The 16,118-nt window shown below is 41.4% G+C and overlaps 1 long non-coding RNA gene across 1 annotated transcript; it reads left to right on the forward strand.

The window, feature by feature from the left end:
* The first annotated feature begins 10,434 nt into the window (after window positions 1–10,434).
* LOC122020613 lies at window positions 10,435–14,722 on the forward strand. Its single transcript, XR_006122264.1, has 6 exons — window positions 10,435–11,108; window positions 11,232–11,386; window positions 13,574–13,632; window positions 13,904–14,021; window positions 14,127–14,192; window positions 14,421–14,722. It is a non-coding gene; the product is annotated as an uncharacterized LOC122020613 (long non-coding RNA).
* Window positions 14,723–16,118: the final 1,396 nt, after the last annotated feature.

Below are 16,118 nucleotides of genomic sequence, written 5' to 3' on the forward strand. Positions count from 1 at the left end.
TCAATTCTGTCGTCCACTTGATAAGCCGTCCAGACGCTTCCGGATTCAACAGCACTCTTCCGAGTGGACTGTTCGTCCGGACAATAATGGTGTGAGCCAAGAAATACGGTCGAAGGCGCCGAGCGGCAAGAACCAAAGCGAAAGCCAACTTCTCGAGCCCGGTGTAACGAGATTCAGCGTCTTTTAAAATATGGCTTAGAAAATACACCGGCTGCTCTTCGCCGTTCGCCCTCACAAGTGCTGAGCCCACAGCATGCTCAGTTGACGACAGATACATATAAAGTGACTCACCTCCGATCGGCTTGGCTAACACTGGCAGAGAATTAAGATATATCTTCAACTCTTCAAATGCTCGATCACATTCTTCATCCCACTGGAACTTAGCAGCCTTGCGCAGAACCTTGAAGAATGGAAGGCTCCGGTCGGCGGTTCTGGAGATGAATCTGGATAAAGCAGTTATCCGACCGGTCAACCTCTGCACTTCTCTAGTTGCAGAGCTTTCACCTTGCCGGGGTTGGCTTCGATTCCCCGCTCGGTCACTACGTATCCCAAGAAACGTCCTCCCTTTGCTCCGAACAGGCACTTCTGGGGATTCAGCTTGACTCCATATTTGCGCGGTGTTCGGAAGGTTTCTTCCATATCCTTGAAAAGATCGGCCGCTCGGACGGATTTGATAAGAATGTCGTCAACATAAACTTCCAGATTCCGCCCTATCTGCTCCCTGAACACTTTGTTCATCAAGCGTTGATAGGTGGCCCCGGCATTCTTCAATCCGAACGGCATCACGTTGTAATAGTAAGTGCCGTCGGCAGTCACGAAGCTAACCTTTTCCTGATCTTCGCGGGCGAGCGGTACCTGGTGATAGCCCTGGTAGGCGTCGAGCATGCAAATTAATTCACAGCCGGCCGTAGAGTCCACCAGCTGATCTATCCGGGGTAGTTGGAGACCAAGACTACGTTGGCCAGCCAGCTCGGGAACTGCACCTCGCGTATGTGGCCGGCCTTCAGAAGTTTTTCTACTTCCGTCCGGATAATGGCATTCTGCTCGGCGCTGAAGTCCTTTTTCTCTGCTTCACTGGCCGAGCGTCCGGTCGGACATGCAATTCATGTTGCGCTAGGCTCGGTGAAATCCCAGGTAACTCATGTGTCGACCAGACGAAGACATCATGATTTCGTTGGAGGCATTGGATCAGCTTCTCCTTCTGTTCTTCCGCCAGATCAGAGGCGATAAAAGTCGTGGCCTCCGATCGGGTCGGATGGATCTGGACTTCCTCCTTTTCATCATAAATTAAAGCAGGAGGTTTCTCGGTTATGGCATGTACCTCAATTCGGGGAGCCTTCCGAGCGGAAGAAGCCTCTGCTCGGATCATCTCTATATAGCACCGCCGAGCTGCTAGCTGATCTCCCCGCACTTCTCCTACTTTGTCCTCCACGGGGAACTTTATCTTCTGATGGAAGGTTGAGACAACTGCTCGGAATTCGCCGAGCGCCGGTCGTCCCAAAATGACGTTGTAGGATGAGGGAGAGTCGACCACCACGAAGTTAACTGTCCTGGTCCTCCTGAGCGGCTCTTCTCCCAGCGAGGTGGCCAGCCGGATTTGTCCGACCGGCTGAACTTCGTTACCCGTAAACCCGTAGAGCGGGGTTGTCATGGGCAGCAGCTCGGCGCGATCAATTTGTAACTGCTCGAACGCCTTCTTGAATATGATGTTGACCGAACTTCCTGTGTCAACAAATACGCGGTGAATGGTGTAATTTGCTATTACCGCTTTAATGAGCAGCGCGTCGTCGTGGGGCACTTCTACTCCTTCTAAGTCCTCGGGTCCGAAAGTGATTTCCGGTCCGCTCGCCCGCTCCTGGCTGCAACCGACCGCGTGGATCTGCAGTTGCCGGACGCCCGCCTTTCTGGCTCGATTGGAGTCTCCTCCGGTCGGCCCGCCAGCAATAACGTTGATCTCGCCCCTGGAAGTATTGCTCCTATTTTCCTCCTCCCGAGCGGACGGTCGTGACCGTTCTCTGGACGCCCGGCGATTCTCCTGCCTCGGGGATCGGTGCCGATCGGGTGTCTGCTGGTGTCGTCCCTCGGTGCGGGTCCGGTCAGCTTCATGAGTCCTACGTCTCCTGTCGATGGGAGGCGACCGTCGTTCGGCTTTCCTGGGAACAGGATTGGACACAAAGGGAAGGCTTCGGCAATCCCTCGTGTTGTGCGTATCCGTTTGGTGGAATTTGCAGAACATAGGGGTCCACCTCTTCTTTGGCTTGGGCCGAGCGGCAGCCACTTCTTGTACGTGCGATCTGACGTGAGGGGATCGAATTGCTTCGGCCCTCGGTCCTCTGGGCGGCTGCTGAGCGGCTTGCTGTTTCCGCTCGGCATGAACAGGTACGCGCTCGGCTGGAGTTTCCTTTTTCCGAGCGGCTTGCGCTTCTTCCACATTTATGTATTCGTTGGCCCGATGCAGCATGTGATCATAATCTCGGGGCGGCTTTCGGATGAGCGATCGGAAGAAGTCCCCGTCCACAAGGCCTTGCGTGAAGGCATTCATCATTGTCTCCGATGTGGCCGTTGGGATATCCATCGCCACTTGGTTGAACCGCTGAATGTAAGCTCGAAGCGATTCTCTCGGCTCTTGCTTGATGGCAAACAAGCTGACACTTGTCTTCTGGTAACGCCGACTGCTGGCGAAGTGGTGGAGGAAGGCCGTTCGGAATTCCTTGAAGCTCGTGATGGATCCGTCCGGCAACCTTCGAAACCACCGTTGAGCCGATCCCGAGAGGGTGGTAAGGAAAACTCTACACTTTACTCCATCTGTGTACTGATGGAGCGTGGCTGTATTATCGAACTTGCCCAGATGATCATCCGGGTCCGTTGTTCCATTGTATTCGCCGATCGTCGGAGGCACGTAGTGCTTGGACAGAGGGTCTCGTAGGATAACCTCCGAAAATTGACGATTGATCCGCTCGGGGGAGGAGTCCGCTCGGGGAGCTTTTCCCTTCCTGTCATCCCGCCTTGGCATTTCATCTGAGGAAGATCCTCTATCTCTTCGGGCTGGTATGGCTTCAGGGGTGCGAAACAAGGCCCGATGGAATGCAACGGTGGTTGGAGGTGCTTCCGCTCGGCCATGAGATGCAGATGTTGCTTGCTGCTCCGCCCGCTCGGCGGATGCTTTTTGTTTTTGCTCCATTAGTTTGGCGGCCCTTATTTCGACCAGGGCGTCGAGTTCCTCTGTTGAAAGCGTCACCGTGTGTTGTCGTCCAGCCTCGTCCATTGTCTCCGATCGGATGCAGGAGCGTTCCCACAGACGGCGCCAATTTGATCCTGTCCGAACCAGAAGTCAACAGACGCTGGGCACGTGGCGCTCCAAGGCTCGCTGATATAGATCTCCAACTAGTGTCGAGATGCTCCGGCTATCCTGCACAGAAGTCGAGCCGGGAAGGGGATTCCCAGCGACGACCCTCCGACGCTCAAGTCAGGTAAATCACGATGAACAAGGTGGCTCCAGAAGTCTCAGAGTACGTACCAGAATCCTCTTGCCGGTGAAACCTGAGGTTCTTTATATAGAGCGGTGTCAAGTTTGGGCACGCGTACCGAAGTGCATAAGTGTCCTCTGTCCTTTCCTAGGTATGCGGCTGTCAGAAAGCTTACCTGACCCCTATCGCTACAGTCAGAGCATGCCCTCGATGGGACAGCGGAATCCCGAAGTGCATAAGTGTCCTCTGTCCTTTCCTAGGTACGCGGCTGTCAGAAAGTTTACCTGACCCATATCGCTACAGTCAAAGCATGCCCTCGATGGGACAGCAGAATCCCCTGTCACAAGATTTGGAGCATGGCACACACGTGAAACCTACAGGGTGTCAAAGAAAGAAATCCTCTGGCCTTTTCCTTTGCTCCAAACTTGTAGTCCGAGCGGACGGATACCTAAACATCCGACCGGACATCCGCAATGGTTTACTTGTGCTTTGTGGAGACTAACAGGGGTGCTTTATGACTGCGGTCGGTCAAAAGGTCAACTCGGTCCATGACCTTTTTAACTGAGCGTCAGAACCCCGATTTGACAGGGTGCCTCCCAACTATAAGTGCGAGCCGGCCGGACCCCTCCAGGTACTCGATTCCATCGACCGGCCGACAGTCCAATCGGACCGGCCGTCTACGGCCGTCCGTCCGGTCGGACCACACTCTCCTCTGGGTGGGCGGCTGTTCCGGTGACTTCCACTTGGCGTTGACTTTGCAAGAAGGGGGAGGGCCCACTCTTACTACCGGATCAATGGGAATTTAACCGGAAACTATAACTTTTTCTTGAATTCCTGTTTTTTATTTTCCTTTTTTTTTGTTGCAAGGCACATCTGTTATTGTTAATGTCGACCACAAAATTCGTCAAGTCAGAGAGCTCTCTTATATTGTCTAAAACCTACAAAGTAAGTGAAGTGGACCAATCCGGTGTAGCCAAGGACACCGTTCTGTCCAAAGTAAGTGAAGAATTTTATCTGTCCAAAATATATTTTTTTTGAACCCATGCAAAAATCTATTTGCTAGATGAAAATCATGGTAATTGAGTTTCAATGTAGGCTAGCTCCGTAGTTTTTCTTGTAATCTGTGTGGGTTGCTATGGGCAAAATGCTCCTTCTGGCCTCGTTCATTAATTTTTATAAATAAAAAAAATTATAAATTACTTATTAATATTATTCATAAAAAAATTTACTAAGAATCAAGAATTTGAATCATTGTCCTTATGATTAGTGAAGGAGACGCTACTAGAGGCGTGATGAGTTCGAATAAAGATGAGCTCCCTGTCGACCCTGTTGATGACAAAGGAAAATCACTACTACTTGAATCCAGTGGCAGTAAAGAGAAAGATTCTCAGGTATTCAAAACCTTCCCTTCTAATTTCATTGAAATGTCTTATCAAATTTCCCCATGTTACAAAGTCATTGTGCAAAGAGAATTTCTCACATTTATTTTGTTTGGCATAGGAGCTAGCCCTCACCAGCGCGGCCACTAGTAAAGAGAAATCTCTGCCCACAGAAAATGATTCTCAGGTATTCAAAACTTCCCCTTCTAATTTCATTGAAATGCCTTATCAAATTTCCCCATGTTACAAAGTCAGTGTGCAGAATTTTCCACATTTATTTTGTTTGGCATAAGAGAAATCTCAATATTTTTTCATATAATTGATACTTTTCTATTCTTATAATCATAATGGGAATTTAACCGGAAACTACAACTTTTTCTTGGATTTCTGTCTTTTGTTTTGTTTTTTTTGTAAGGCACAATTGTTATTGTTAATGTCGACCACGAAATTCGTCAAGTCAGAGAGCTCTCTTATAATCTCTAGAACTTACAAAGTAAGTGAAGTGGACTAATCCGGCGGAGCCAAGGACACAGTGCTATTCAAAGTAAGTGAAGAATTTTATCTATCCAAAACATTTTTTTTTGAATCCATGCAAAAATGTATTTGCTGGATGAAAATCATGGTAATAGAGTTTCAATGTAGGCTAGCTCCGTAGTTTTTCTTGTAATCTGGTTGGGTGGGTTGCTATGGGCAAAATTCTCCTTCTGATCTCGTTCATTAATATTTATAAATAAAAAATTATAAATTATTTATAATTAATATTCATAATTAAAAAAATTTACTAAGAATAAAAAATTTGAATCACTGTCCTTACGATTGGTGAAGGCGACGCTACTAGAGGCGTGATGAGTTCGAAGAAAGATGAGCTCCCTGTCAACCCTGCCGCTGACAAAGGGAAATCTCTACTACTTGAATCCAGTGGCAGTAAAAAGAAAGATTCTCAGGTATTAAAAATAGGGGTGGGTATAATTCGGTTAAAACCGGAAAACCCGAATCGAAAAATTTTGATTTTTTTTATTTGGTTTTTTCGGTGTTAGGGTCGGTTTCAGTTTAAGTTTTTAAAAATTTGATTATTCAGTTCAATTTACGATTTTGATTCTCAAAAAACCGAACCGACCGTATTATACTTAAAATATAATTTTTATGGATATTGGGTCATAGAAGTGGATTAGTTTCTAATCATTTATAATAATATAATAGCACGATCAAATTATATATTTATATATTTACTTATTGTTAGCTGATAACAAAATTTTAGTATTACTTTAAATTCATAACTATTTTAATAAATTGATATTTTTTCTTTGTCTCTAAACTAATATTTGTACTAACACAAAATCAATTTAATTCATTGTATAAACTGTATATAATCGACCGTATAAATCGGACCATATTACAATAAAAACCGAATCGAATCGTAAAAAAATGATTTGGTTTTGGATAAAAAATCTTGAAAATCGAAATCGAAAAAATCAAACCGTAGTAGAGTAAAACCGAACCAAACTGGTCGATGCCCACCCCTAATTCAAAACTTTCTCTTCTAATTTTATTGAAATGTCTTATCAATGTTACAAAGTCATTGTGCAAAATTTCCCACATTTAATTTGTTTGCCATAGGAGCTTGCCCTCACCCGCGCTGCCACTAGTAAAGAGAAATCTCTACCCACGGAAAATGATTCCCAGGTATTCAAAACTTCCTCTTCTAATTTGATTGAAATGCCATATCAAATTTCCCTATGTTACAAAGTCATTGTGCAAAATTTTCCACATTTATTTTGTTTGGCATAGGAGAAATATCGATATTTTTTCATATAATTGATACTTTTCTATTCTTATAATCATAATGGGAATTTAACCGGAAACTATAACTTTTTCTTGGATTTTTATATTTTGTTTTTCTTTGTTGCAGGGCACATCTGTTATTGTTAATGTCAACCACAAAATTCATCAAGAAAGAGAGCTCTCTTATAAAGTGGTTACCAAAGAGGACCTAGATAAGGCAATAGAAAAGGGTGTGAAAGAACTACGAGAACTGTTAAAAAAAAAGATAATTCAGTGTACGAAGTTCCCGCCATGCAGGCCTCGGGGAATGATTCATTGTACTCAGTCTTACCCTGCTTTTTGCAAGAGGTTATTTTTAGGATTCGAATCCGTGATCTTTTGGTCACATGGTAACAACTTTACCATTGTGCTAAGGTTCTCTTTCAATTACGAGAACGGTTACTAGAAAAATTTAAATAACAAGCAGAATGTAATATATAATAATTATTCATATTTTTTATAAATTAATTTTTTTATAAATTATTTATAATAAATATATTTATTTGTAGGGGGAAACAAAAGAAAATCCAAGAGGGTGGTTGTTCTTTGTCATTTAGTCACAACCTTGAAATTGTACGCCATTGCCTAGGAAAATAGTGAAGAAATACCTGAAAAATTGAAAATCGTTGCTACAATGTTGAAAACCGTATTCGCATTAGGCATACTATTTTGGTGATGTTATTACGGTATTCACATTCTATTTTAGAGTCTAGACACTTAATAGTTTTACAGAGATCATATGCTCTAGTTGTGGGGTGATGTTTTTCGTACTATGTTGTTTTCATATTCTGTTTTAGAGTCTACACACTTAATAGTTTTACAGAAATCATATGCTCTAGTTGTGGGGTGATATTTTCCGTACTCTGTTTTTTTCACATTCAAATTTAGGATGATGTTTTTCGTACTCTGTTTGTTGTGACAGACTCTAGACACTTAATATTTTCACACTTGAAATGTTAAACAATACCTATATGCAAAGCATGAAGTGAATAAAAGGAATTCAATCGTTAAACAATACCTACAAATTTAACGAGAAGTTTCACCAAATGTATATACCCAAATTGAGCTTAATTAAGTCACCATCAGGTCAGATTAATTCACATGTGCTTTCTCACTGGTACATTATCCCTTAAAGCCCACATTATCCCTTAATTAAGTCACCATCAGCTTCTGGTCCTCCTCCTTCGACCAGGCTCCCCTGTTGGTTGCATGCTTTTCGACATCGCGGCAAGGATTACACTCGTGAGGAGATTGGGATTGATAGTGGGGGCGATAAGATCATATATATACCAACTCGATCGAGGGGAGTTGGACTGGTGGTTTTACAAACGAGGAGAGGTTTGACTTCTTGTTAATTGCGACTGAGAGTAACTGAGAAGGCGACGACAGAGACTGCGACGACGTTGCGCAGAACGCGTGCCAAAGACGTACAGTCCGTCGTCGAGGGAGCGGCCAAAGAGGCAGGGCGAGGAGGGCGGCGGAGGGTGCGCGGCGGCATGCAGGCAGACGGCGAGGCGTCCACAGGTCCTCAGGAAGACAAGCTATATATACTGTGCTTGTTGTTCTCTCTCTGCCCATGCACACACGTACAAAAGCCGCGCATCTGTTTGCTTGATTATCAAGCTTGGAATCACAGCAAATTAACACCAACAACCTTTTCCCCAGTGGCGAGCAAAAGCCAAACCTCTCATCGAGAATAAAGCAGCAGCGGCAGCAGTCCACGGTCAGAAGGCAGACCCTACATCCCTAACACTCAAATTCCTCCAGCATAAAAATCCCCAAGAATATATCATCACACTCATTGCGGCATCGTTCCCCCAATATTTAACTGTGCTTGGCATTCTCGATCGCCATTGCTTCTTGCCTCAGCAGCATCTCATCATGGTCGTGTTGACATAGCTCAGCATTAATTAAACTAAACTAAGTTATTGTAAACAGTTAGCTCCTCTCTTTCTTTGCACGCTTTTGTGTTTGTGATTGTTATTTCTCCATCAATGTATGTTATCCCTTCCAAATTATAGAGAATGAATCGTAAGTTGATTTTCAAATTTTGAATTTTTTTTTACAACTATCTTTTAATGCTTTAACCCATGTATTATATCCCTAGTTTTTTGTAGATTTGAGCGTCCAAGAAATCTGAAGATATAGCTAGCTAGATTTAGTAGCTTTAATTGTAAAAAGATGATATATAAATATTATGTGTACTGTTGTTTTTGATATCCAAAGATAATAATTTTAAAATCATTGTCGTTTTAGTGTATTTTTAATAATAATACTAATTATAACCGTTTTTAAAAGACAAAAACATTGAGCATTTTTGTTGTAGTGAATTAATCTTTCCATGTAATATTAGTTTCAACCAATATTAAAAAAATAAGGAAAAAGTATGCAAACTAGTTTATAATTGTAGTTGGAGAAAAATCATTCCTTCTATGATTGCATATGATGTTTTGTGAATTTCTTTTTATATAGCAACATTTGAGTTGACATTTAACACACTAGATCGATCTAGTTAACTCCATAGTTCTTCGAGATTATATGGAGATGCTTATTTATGCACAAAATTGGATATTATAGAGTTTGAAAAATGACCAATTAACTCTTAGTTTAGTTGATTGGATATCAAATATTCCTAGTAAAATTGATCAATTATTGCTTCTGGAGCTTTGAACGTGACTAGCTACCTGTTCAAAGCTTACTGTACAATTTCTATCATGTTCCAAGTTCCACCTACTGTTTATAGGGAAAAGGTTTGCCTGTGACCTTCCACTTTTACGAAAAAGTTCAACAAATTTCAAAAATTACAACACTTTATATAATTAACACTTTTTTTTTGTAGCTCCAAAAATAGAATCACACGGAAGCCATTCATCTTCAACGAGTGTGATTCTATCCGTGGAGCTACAAAAATAAAGCACGGATAAGAAGATAGAATCACACTTGATCTATCCACAGCAAACACTCTTTTCTTCCTTTCCCAGCAGCTACTAATCCTTCTTATAGCCTATTCCCCTTCTTATTTGGGCCCCTAATCCTTAAGTCAGCCCACATCTACCATTAAATATCAATCCCCTTCAATTAAAACTCCTTCAATTAATAACAGTAATAACAAAAACATACCCTAATTAATTAATTATTATTAATATTTTATTTTTATTTTTATTTTTTATTATTTTTTTAAAAAAAACTTTATTAGGAAAATGCCTGACCTCAACCTTGACCCTACAATCTCCATGGGTTGGGACCAGAAGAGACCAGGAAGAATACCTGATGAATCGATGATCAATGACAGTGCTCAAGCGCTTGATCATGCATGAAGACTACTCCATTTCTACCAAGTCCACGCTGCTCTTATTCCGATGACATAATTATATATCGGAGCAAAGGTGAAGCTGGCACTTTCATTTGCGGGCTTTAAGGGATAACGTACCAGTGAGAAAGCACATGTGAATTAATCTCACCTGATGGTGACTTAATTAAGCTCAATTTGGGTAAATTTTTATACATAATATGATTCATCAAGATATACATTTGGTGAAATTAATGAACTAGTGATGCGGCAAATTAATAACTGATATATCAACAGTTGCACCAAATTAAAATTAGTGTCAGTTCAAAGGAAAATTTCTGGTGGGGGAATGAATAGATGCTTTGCAGCAACACCCAAACTATAAACAGGGGCGGATCTTCTTATCCCAAAATCCCTAGTCCGCCCCTGATCCACACAATTGCTATAAAATTTCCTCACGTGTCAAACACGTGCCACGCTCCAACGCCCAAAAGCCAAACGCCTTATGCCTCGCGATTTCCTTCTCCAGCGTCGAAGCCCTGGCCTCCTCCGCAGCCAAAGCCCTCGTCGCCTGCAGCCTCCCTCCGAAGCCGTCTTCCTCCCACGACCTCCCTCCAGCGCCGCCTCCTTCCCTCCGACCTACATCGCCGCCTCCTCCCAGCGTCGGGGACCTCCAGCGCCGCCCTCGTCGCCTGCGGCCTCCCGTCCTCCACCTCCTGCCGACCTCCAGCGCCGCCTCTTGTTTTGTTTCCAGCAAACCTATTTTGGTATTCTCCAGCGACCTCCATCCTTGCCTCTCTCGACCTCCAACCTCCACTCTGAAGATTAAGTAAAACTCTTTCCTCTCTCCCATGGATTGCTTCTCTTCCTCTTTGTATGTCCAACCCTAGCCCTAATCTTCCGCAATCCCACCTTTTCTCACCCTCAAAAATCCCGCCGCCGCTCACGCCCCTTGCTGCCGCCCTTGCTCCTTCGTCGTCGCCTACCTTCTCTATTTCACAACGCCACCAGGCCCTCCATCGCATCCTTTCCTCCATCGCTCAACTGCATTGATCGCCTGGAAAACGGCAGCCTCTTGCGGTTTGCTACTGGAGCAGGCCGGAGCAGATTGACGTAAATCTAAGTGCTTCCCCTGAGCGACGATCCCAAAAGGTCACTACTCTTCTTCCTGTCTCTTTCTCCTTTGACTCTCTTTCTCCTTGACTCGTGAGTGGCGATCTGCGACACTGCTGTTGGAAATCAGAAATTTAAGCACAGAATGATTGATTTTTGCAGGTAGCAAACTTTATTGTGGACTGAGATGTTCCAGCTTGTCCGAAGAAATGAGGATAAGTCCAGCATGATTTGGCTTACCCATGGAACTGCAGGAAGAAGAAAAAAAAAACATTCTGGTCCTTTTGCGTTTGGCATGGGAGGTATTGGAAAGATAGGTAAGTAAAATATATTTTATGTTATCTCTCAATTATGGTTTATTAGTGGTGTTTTTAATATCAAAATCATCATTTACCTGCAACTTTATTTTCTCTCGAATTTGTTTATGCAGTACCTTGAAATTCATCAATTATTCTATGGTAGTTACAGGGTAGAGCTTTTCTAGGGTTTTCGAATGCGATTTTCATTACCGGTAGCATTGAATTTAGGCTGTACAAAACAGATAGGTTGTGTTTTCTCCTTATTGTTCTGGATCTTGCTTTCACGGAGAGGTAGGTTGTGTTTTCTCCTTATTGTTCCGGATCTTGCTTTCACAGAGAGGCTCAGTTGTGTATCCCTGAACAGAATTGGTTGATTCAACTTCCATGCTAATTTAACTTGTTGATTGGTGTTGATTTAGGAATTTTCTTGCTGGATTGTTAGTTCACTATGGGTATCTAAAAGCATGAATAGATTCTTGATGGCATAACAGTGAAGATTATGGCTTTGTTCTGTAGTGTTTATGAAATCTTGGCACAGTTTCTGGTGGATTGATTCGGATTGATATTTTTTTTTTCTATTTGTTTCTACTTTTGTTTCCGGGATCTTTGCACAGTTTTAGATTGAATTGATACTTGTTATTTGCTGCTGGATTAATCTATGAGGAAGTCTTGCTCTCCTGTTAAATTTTTGCCGGAAATTTGTTAGGTAGTCATTAATGAATTAGGATTGGATGTTAGATGAAATTGGTTTCTGTTGTAGTTTTCAGATTCTCGGATAGTTTTGGTAGGTTATATGTATTGATTGTTGAGTTGTGCTTTTATCTTGCTTGAGTTGTTGAAGATGACCTTACTGGAAATTAGGAAACAGATTGGCATTGCAGGACTTATTACATTATTACGAATTTGTTGTGGTTACTGGAATCTTGTAATGGTTTTGTAAAAGATTAAAGGGTTTTGTACAGAACTATGTATGCTGGAATGTTTGAGAATAGTTTGTATGTGATGAAATTTCGGGTCTGGTTGGTTGTGCTGGAGTTTCACCATGATGATTTGCATTTCATCTGGATTCATTTTCTTTGACCAAGTATTAGGTAGTTTTGATTAAACTCTGTTTGTGTGGATCATGCTTTAAAATAGTTGTGTAGCAATTAGTGTTAAGTGTTAAATGTTAGGCTTTGAGATCTTATTTTCCCTGTCCAGTAATAATGTTAGTTTGTTTAAGCATGGAATAAGGAGGTTTAGAAATGATTGAGAACAGTTTTGGTGTGCTGAAACCTTCAGGTTTGATTGATGGTGCTGGAATTACACCAGGATCATTTGTGTTGTGCATAGATTTATTTTCTTTAACCAGTAATGGAAGTTTTGCTTAAGTTTTGATTAATATGGATCATGCTCTAAATTAGTTGTGTATTAATCAGTGGTGGGTGTTAAATGCTATGCTAAAGCTTCCATTTTCCTTGTCCAGAATTGATGTCATTTTTTTTTGTGATGAATGCTATACTTTGATAAATTAGTTGTGTATTTTGCTGGTGTTGAGTATATGCTTAGAGAATTCATTTCCCTGTTAAGAATTGATGCTATCTCATTGTTGAATGTATGCTTGAAGATTTCCTTCCCAAGGTCAGAATCAATGTTATATTGTAATGCATAGATTTATGAGCTATACGTTTCAAACTGTTGTGTGCTATTGCAATTGATTGGTAAGTGTAATTGCTGATAGGTTGAAGAAAATTATGTATAGCCTATGAATAAGGATAACTAGAATACTATAGGATTAGGTGGTGTAGTGACAGTTTGGGCTCCTTAGGATGAGCTCCAAGGAGGGCCCACCCAATTTGACAGATGACTGATAGTTGATTGGAATTAACTGACACACTATTCTTATTATCTAGTAATCTATTAAATGAATAGAAGATGTTGTCATTTCTCAAGTCATTCATATTAAATTGTACAATTTCTCCAAACTTAGCAGCTGAACATCATCTATAATTATGATATAATTGTAAGCGTCGGCAATTCGCCTCTTTCAATTGTTGAAAATAAGGAAGGATATGATGGCGTTCATTTTTATTTTGTCACTTTTAGCAACTTTTTTCTTTCAGATTTATCAACATGATTGATGAATTTACTATGAAATCATTCTCACAATAACTTAGATTTGGATATGTTTATTTTTCAAATGCTTATAATCCTTATATTGTCTAGAACCTATAAAGTAAGTGAAGTGGACCAATCCGACGTCCAAGGGCACAGTTCTATCCAAAGTAAGTGAGGAATTTTATCTATCCAAAATATTTTTTTTTGAACTCATGCAAAAATCTATTTACGGGACGAAAATCATGGTAATCGAGTTTTAATGTAGGCTAGCTCTGTAGTTTTTCTTGTAATTTGGCTGGGTTGCTATGGGCAAAATGCTCCTTTCGACCTCATTCATTAATATTTATAAATAAAAAATTATAAATTATTTATAAATATTATTCATAAAAAAATTTACTAAGAAAAGAATTTGAATCAATGCCCTTATGATTGGTGAAGGTGACGCTACTAGAGACGTGAGAGTTCAAAGAATGGTAAGCTCTCCGTTGATCCCGCTGTTGACAAAGGGAAATCTCTACTATTTGAATCCAGTGGCAGTAAAGAGAAAGATTCTCAGGTATTCAAAACTTTCCTTTCTAATTTTATTGAAATGTCTTATCAAATTTTTTTATATTACAAAGTCATTGTGCAAAATTTTTCACATTTATTTTGTTTGACATAGGAGTTTGCCCTCATCAGTCCTGCCACCAGTAAAGGGAAATATATGATCACGGAAAATGATTCCCAGGTATTCAAAACTTCATCTTTTAATTTCATTGAAATGTTTTATCAAATTTCTCCATGTTACAAAGTCATTGTGAAAAATTTCCCACATTTATTTTGTTTGGTACAGGAGAAATCTCGATATTTTTTCATATAATTGATACTTTTCTATTCTTATAAATATAATGGGAATTTAACCGGAAACTATAACTTTTTCTTGGATTTTTGTCTTTTATTATTTTTTTTGTTGCAGGGCACATCTGTTATTTTTAATGTCGACTATGAAATTCGTCAAGTCAGGGAGTTCTCTTATGAAGTGGTTATCAAGGAGGACGTAGATAAGAGAATAGAAAAGGGTGTGAAAGAACTACAAGAACTGTTAAAAAAAAGGACAGTCCGGTGCACGAAGTTCCCGTCATATTGGGTTCCAGGAAGGATTCATTGTATGTAGTCTTATCTTGTTTTTTGTAAGAGGTTATTTTCAAAATTCGAACCCGTGATATTTTGATCACATGATAATAACTTTACCGTTGTGTTAAGGTTTTCCTTCAATTACGAGAACTGTTATGGGAAAAATTTAAATAACAAACCCAAGATAATATATAATAATTATTCATATTTTTTATAAATTATTTTTTTTAATAATTTATTTATAATAAATATATTTATTTGCAAGGGGAACATGCTCTTTCTCTTTCCGTCACAACCTTGATATCTTACGCTTGGGAAAACAGTTAAGAAATATCTGAAATTGTAGCTATAATGTTGATAACCGTATTCCCACTAGACATATTATTTTGGTGATGTTATTGTGGTATTCATATTCTGTTTTAGAGTCTACACACTTAATAATTTTACAGAAATCATATGCTCTATTTGTGGGGTGATGTTTGTGACAGGGTCTAGACACTTAATATTTTCACACTTGAAATGTTAAACAATACCTATATGCAAAGCATGAAGTGAATAAAAGGAATTCAATCGTTAAACAATACCTACAAGTTTAACGAGAAGTTTCACCAAATGTATATACCCAAATTGAGCTTAATTAAGTCACCATCAGGTCAGATTAATTCACATGTGCTTTCTCACTGGTACATTATCCCTTAAAGCCCACATTATCCCTTAATTAAGTCACCATCAACTTCTGGTCCTCCTCCTTCGACCAGGCTCCCCTGTTGGTTGCTTGCTTTTCGACATCGCGGCAAGGATTACACTCGTGAGGAGATTGGGATTGATAGTGGGGGCGATAAGATCATATATATACCAACTCGATCGAGGGGAGTTGGACTGGTGGTTTTACAAACGAGGAGAGGTTTGACTTCTTGTTAATTGCGACTGAGAGTAACTGAGAAGGCGAGGACAGAGACTGCGACGACGTTGCGCAGAACGCGTGCCAAAGACGTACAGTCCGTCGTCGAGGGAGCGGCCAAAGAGGCAGGGCGAGGAGGGCGGCGGAGGGTGCGCGGCGGCATGCAGGCAGACGGCGAGGCGTCCACAGGTCCTCAGGAAGACAAGCTATATATACTGTGCTTGTTGTTCTCTCCTTCTCAGTTTCTCTCAGTCGAAGACGTGCAGTCCGTTGTCGAGGGAGCGGCCAAAGAGGCAAGGCGAGGAGGACGGCGAAGGGTGCGCGGCGGCATGCAGGCGGCGAGGCGTCCACAGGTCCTCAGGAAGCCACGCATCTGTTTGCTTGATTATCAAGCTTGGAATCACAGCAAATTAACACCAACCTTTTTCCCAGTGGCGAGCAAAAGCCAAACCTCTAATCGAGAATAAAGCAGCAGCGGCAGCAGTCCACGGTCAGAAGTCAGACCCTAAATCTCTAACACTCAAATTCCTCCAGCATAAAAATCCCCAAGAATATATCATCACACTCATTGCGGCATCGTTCCCCCAATATGTAACTGTACTTGGCATTCTCGATCGCCCTTGCTTCTTGCCTCAGCAG

The sequence above is a fragment of the Zingiber officinale genome, chromosome 9A (assembly GCF_018446385.1).
Source record: "Zingiber officinale cultivar Zhangliang chromosome 9A, Zo_v1.1, whole genome shotgun sequence".
Taxonomy (NCBI): Eukaryota; Viridiplantae; Streptophyta; class Magnoliopsida; order Zingiberales; family Zingiberaceae; genus Zingiber; species Zingiber officinale.